The 6,241-nt window shown below is 41.9% G+C and overlaps 1 pseudogene; it reads left to right on the forward strand.

The window, feature by feature from the left end:
- The first annotated feature begins 1,690 nt into the window (after positions 1-1,690).
- Positions 1,691-2,871, forward strand: LOC148024411 (uncharacterized; annotated as a pseudogene).
- Positions 2,872-6,241: the final 3,370 nt, after the last annotated feature.

The following is a 6,241-nucleotide window of genomic DNA, read 5'->3' on the forward strand; positions in this document are numbered from 1 at the left end:
TCCTTTTTAGTCTTATTTTCTTTGTACATATTTTTCTTTAGCTCAATTTGTTCAACTGACAAGATAAAAAATCCATTTGACTTTAGAAACAATGCTACATCTATGCGAGGGCAACAAATAAAAACAAGAGGTTTAGTGAGTTTGGGAATCTCCCAATTTCCATTTTTTGAATACTAAAAAGGTGGCACTAGGATAACATGCCCATAAGTTTCTCAAAACCATATGATGTGACCTATCATTGGAAAGCACTTGAAAAATGGAATCTATTGAGCTATAGAGCACTCAATTTGGAGTTATGGTGTTCAAGTTATGACAATTCAAAAGATTTGACCAGCTGTCCCAAACTTATGGGAAATTCCCATATATCCCCAATATGGTGTTAAGCTCAAACCCTTTCACTCCTTGTGTGATAGTGAAATCCAAAGAAGAAAGTTGTTTGTAATTATTTCTATCTTTTTCCCTTGAATCCACTACATGGTAGTCTCAAAGTTTCACCAAGTGAATGCAGGAAAATAATAGGTGACAAAGCAATGCAATGAACGTCAAGGCTTAAAGACAATATCATCCTCAACAATAGAAGCTTACTATGAATATCCTACATTGCAACAACATTAAAGACTGGAAGTTGATGCTAGCATCGAAACCTTCCTGAAGATCTCAAGCTTGAGAAGCATCACGTCAAGACATCAAAGGCCAATCAAGACAACAAGTTTATCTTGAGCCTCACTGAAGAAACACAGAACTTAAGGAGCCATCAACAATGAGGTTCTACTTTCTTTAATGACAACATACCTTGACTACATCTAATGGTCATCTACTTCCTTTAGGAGCAGTTGAAAATTTCTTCATCAATGAGCATACAAGTCTTCATCAACAAGTTCAGGTTCTTTTTCAACAACAACTTCATCAACAATGTGGCAATGTACTTCAATGTCCAGGCTCAATATTCAAATCTTCATTCTACACACTTGGCTCAATGCATCAATCATCTTGTGCGCTAAGTTTTATTATTTGCAATCAGCCTTATAATCTCATACTTCTATTTCTCCTTGTAATACAACATGCCTTATTGTATATCACTGTTGTTACTTGACTTGTTAAAAGAAAAAAACAAGAAGAAAAAAGAAAGAGAAAAAAACTAAGAAAGTATCGCACATAGGGATCCTCAAGTTGGATGCATCTGGTGGCCCTAGTCAGCTAACTCCATCTCTAACCCCCTAGCCCTTTTTCCATTTTTTTTTCACATTTATTTCGGGCACATCAAGGTCAAGATATACCTAGGGAGTCTTGGTTTGCCTTGGTTAGACCTATCTCCCTAAGCCACTTGCACTTTTTCCCTTTCCACTCCATTTCATCATTGTACTTGCAACTCAACTCACCCACAAGGTGGAAAAGGTTCTTTACTCTATAGATCCCAATTGCATCAGCTACCATGAGCAGTTTGTTAGCTATATATAGTCCGTCTATATATATAGTCTATCTATATATAGCGCCCCGGGTCCCCTCTATATATTCCTATCATGTGTGCTCAGCTGACACACTTTTGGGGTTCCACTTCCGGTGTCTCATATCTCTCTTTTCTCCTCTTTTCCTCTCATCTCTCATCTTCCTTGCAGTTTTCAACATGGTATGAGAGCACACAAATACACCCGAGCTGGAGGAGAAGGAATGGGTGCTCTCCCTCAAGGGCATGCTCGACGCCTGCTTGTGTGGGTCGTGGGACTCCTCCCCCTCCATCTTCATGGCCTCTAGCCACCTTTGCAGCCTCAAGCACGATGCCTTCATTCCCCAAATTGTCGCCATCGGCCCGTACCACAGTGACCTCGGCCCCCACCATAGCTCCTTCCCGGACAATCAGGAGATAGAGCGCTACAAGGCTGTTGCTGCTAAGGAGATGGAGAAGCACAAGGTCATGGCCTACGCCTTTGTCGCCAAGTCCCTCCCCTCAGGCACATGAAGTGGCAGAGAAGGCACAGGATCCGCAGCCTCCCCATCCCAGGGCCTATCAAGCCTCCCAAGGCCAAAGGGAGAAAACTTCTCTCGGAATCCAACTGGAGCAACCTTCGGAATCTCCGTGTAGCTCCACCGGAAGGCAAAGGGTAATTCTGAGTAATCTAGGACCTTGGCTGTGAGGTCCTCAAACTGCATGGAGCCATGGCACTTCCTCTTCATCCTCATCTTTTTCTTCTGAGAGACTTCACTCAGTCCAAGGAGGCGTCGGATCCGGAGCGGGATCCTTGAGCCATCAAGGTTGAAACCAGGTGATGCTGCCACTGAGGTAGCAGTTGCAATCTTTTTCCTGTATCGCTCCGACCGTGACAAGCAAAGGGGGATTGATTCTATCGGAGGGGGGCCCTTGTTCATCCCTATTGGTGACAAGCTACTGGCTGCAATTCTTTTTCTACTGTGCTCAGACCGCAACAAGCAAATTGGGGGCAATTCAACTGGAGAGGGGGGCTTGGGCCACCCATTTTCTGCCAGGCTACTCAGATTAGCAGTGGCTGCAATCGTTTTCCTGCTATGATTGGACCCCAACAAGTGAAGCGAGAGTGATTTGAAAGGAGGGTGGACCTCCTCAAGCCTCCCATCTGCTGCTACCAAGCTACTTGGGCATTGCCACTCAAGGCTCCCAAACTCAAAAGCTTGTGGAGAAGCCAACCCACTTCCCATCTGCAGGTTGATCTTCACAATTGTGGTATCAAATTCCAACTTGTAGCACCAAGTTACATGAACTCAGTCAGTTTCGATGCTAAGAAGGCCATTCTGTATTTGCCCAAAATAAGAGTGGGAGATGATACAGAGAGGTTGTTTAGAAACCTGGTAGCTTACGAGAGCCACTTAGCAAATAAGCTTCCTGAATCTCAAAGTTAAACAGCTCAAGTAGAAGTGCCTAAATTTGAGGGCCTTGTGGATTGAGGCAAGTGGTTTAAAATATTTCCATATGTCATAAGACATGAGATCTGCTCTCTGCATCTCAATAAAGGGGCACAATTTGAGGATCTTGTGGATTGAGGTTGCTATCAAAGAGACTCAAACTAATGAAAGGTAGCTTACGAGAGCCACTTAGCAGATAAGCTTTCTCTCTCTCTCTCTCTCTCTCTCTCTCTCTCTCTCTCTCTCTCTCTCTCTCTCTCTCTCTACATTTCAACATCAACATTACTTTTGGATGTTGATATTGCCATGCTTCATGATGATCGTCCTCGTTCGTTATTCCATTGATGAGCGTCTATATTTTAGCTGATGATACATTTTGTTTATATTCTTTCCAGTTGATGAGCGTCTATATTCCAGCTGATGACAAATTGTTTTATTTATATTCTATTCATGGGGCCCCACATGTGTTATGTGGTCTATAGAGCGGCGTCGTGAACCGTCTCTATAGACCTTGTGTTGTTCTAATGTCACTGTAACGTTTTTCTTTAAGTTTTGATGTGACAGATATACTTCTTACATCCCAAGTTCAGTTGAAGGAATTTCTTGGAGATTTTATCTTTTGCAGTGATGTCGCTTATCCTTATTTTACATGTTCTATATTTAGGAGTGATAAAGCTCTTTTGATGCCTCTGAATAGGCTATTGTAATTCAGGAGTGATGTAGCTCCTTCTCCGTTGATGTTGTAATTCATGAGTGATGTAGCTCCTTTGATGCCTATGAATAGGCTCTTGTAAGTTCAACTTTGTAATTTTATATTTTGAATATTAATATAACGGTAGGCCTATATAGAGCTGTGGGTTTTTCCCTTGAGCCCCCAAGGGTTTTTTCATCCATAGTAAGGGACCTCTATTTGAGCAGGGGTGTTAGCTATATATAGTCTGTCTATATATAGCGCCCCAGGTCCCCTTTATATATTCCTATCATGTGTGCTCAGTTGACACACTTCTGGGGTTCCACTTCCAGTGTCTCATATCTCTCTTTTCTCCTCTTTTCCTCTCGTCTCTCGTCTTCCTCGCAGTTTCCAACACAGTTGGTCCAATGGAGAACCAAATGCTTCAAGAGCCTATTGGATTGGACTCTCTAGCTCCTATCTCTATCTCATTAGTGTTTTCCCATACTGTTCAACAACCCTTTTCCCTTAGTAGTGACAATTCATTCCATCCTCATCAGCTTCTTCAAGGTTCCTTACTTCATCTGTCAACATCATTAGTAGAACCCATGGGGTACTCTTCTAACTATGTATTAGACTATGTATGCACATGCACTCACTATGAGTATTTACACCATAACCTATTCACGGTTTTGGGTCCTCAAGTGTGGGAAAACACTTTGGGATTTTCCTGGAGTTTGACCCATCTCCCAAACCAAGATCTTCATATGTCCTATGCATTAAAAAAACAAACTAGCACTTTCCCCTAGGAAGTGATTGCACATGAGGTTCTCCTTTGCCAATACAACAATTCATGGAGGATCCAGTGTCATCATTACTACATCAACACCACATCACCCATCTCTGCAATCCCCCATTCATCTCCAATGACCATTCAATCTGTCTCCATCACAAGGACCACCAATCCCATATCTTCAACAACAACTTCTACAGGATTGTCACCAGCAAGCACCACCATTAGTCACACCATTTGCCACTATACCAACAATATCATTAGTACAAACCACAACAGAAAGAATATAATCTTCATCAATAACCTTTGTACTTATCCATTAGGACCACTACTCCTTGATCGATTGCTCCTAGCATTTGGCACCTTTGGTGCAAGCTACCACATGCTACCTACGATGTGAGTACCATGGGATTGGCACTTGTCTAGGGGGAAATAATGTTAACAGTATTTTGGGATGGTAGAAAAAGTGCAAGTTCCAAAAACTATGTTTTGGTAGATTATTATTTTATGGAGCTTCATGTATTATTTTGGGCACTTGTGTATTATTTTGTACTCATGGACATTACCACATTATCATGGATATATTATTTTGTGAGAGCCGAACTCACTCCCATGCATATTGTATTTATCTCCCGTAGTTGTATTTGTCACACCCACAAGTGTTGCATGGGTTGTGCACATGAATTTGTGATTAGATTAGCATAGGCTTGGTCTATTTAGGCTAAGATTGAAGCATGATTCAAGGATTGACTAGCCTAGATCCCAAGAATTGGGTAGGATACCCAAGAGAGGGTGCAAAACCTAATTCACAGTTGTGAAAACCCTAAATGCAAAAGGGGTGCAAACCCTAACCCTAACCCTAATTCTTAGTCTACATAAGGGTGGGAGGTCTCAGTTGTATTTATCCTTTTGGCACATCCATGCTATAGAAGCTCTATCAGTGTGACTACTCAAGCTTTCTATTCTATCTTTCCATTCTATCATCTTGCTTCCATTATATTGAGAATGATCGAGAGGGAGAGAGTGAGAGGTGTGTTGAGTGAGGGACTGAGGGAAGGTGAAGCTCTTTCCCAAAGTCTTTCTTTTCTCATTTTCTCTACTAGCTCTTCAACTCATTGGCATGCTCGATAGTGTATGGGAAGGAGTTACGGCATTGGATCGTGTTGATCATGGTCATGGAACTATCTTCTAGCCTTTGAGTCATCAAACACAAGAAGGTAAGTTAGGTGAGTTCACTACAACTTGAACTAGTCTTGTGTTCTTGCTTTCTTGGGTTGGAGAGGAGGATGCTTGGTTAGTTAGAGTGGAGTGTTGAGAGACAAGGTGAGAGATTCTCACCAAAGTGACCTTCTAAAACCATAGAAGTCCATCCAAAGTCTTGAATGTTGGTGCATTTGGCTCAACATTTTGGTCCATGCTTCTTTGCCATCCCATCGCTCTTGCACTGCTACTCTCAAGTTGGGAACAAGAAACTCTATAGGAAAAATCACTTCAGTTTTCTAGGACAACTTCTTGAAGGGTGTTTTCCCAACTATTTTCTTATAGGCTATCCTATAGGCCCATAGTGCTACCATGAGTTTGTTGTCCCAGTTGTTGCATGAGGTAGAGACTACCTTAGTCAGGACATTTACTAGGATCTTTTTTGTGGACTCTGCCTGATTGTTAGCCTCAAGATAGCAAGGTGATGATTTTCTATGGATGATCAAGAAGGTGGAAATGAAATGGGTAATCACCTCATTAATGAAATGAGTGCCTTGGTCACTAACTAGTTTGATGGGGCAATCGAATTGTGAGATCACTTGCTTCCAAAGGAACTTAGCCATAGTTCTAGTATCATTCTTTCTCATGGCTCGAGGTTCGGCCCATTTTGTAAGGTATTCCATTGCCACAATGGTGTATTTGGC

The sequence above is a fragment of the Lygodium microphyllum genome, chromosome 15 (genome assembly GCF_053477565.2).
Source record: "Lygodium microphyllum isolate KBCC chromosome 15, Lygodium_microphyllum_v1.1.10, whole genome shotgun sequence".
Lineage (NCBI taxonomy): Eukaryota > Viridiplantae > Streptophyta > Polypodiopsida > Schizaeales > Lygodiaceae > Lygodium > Lygodium microphyllum.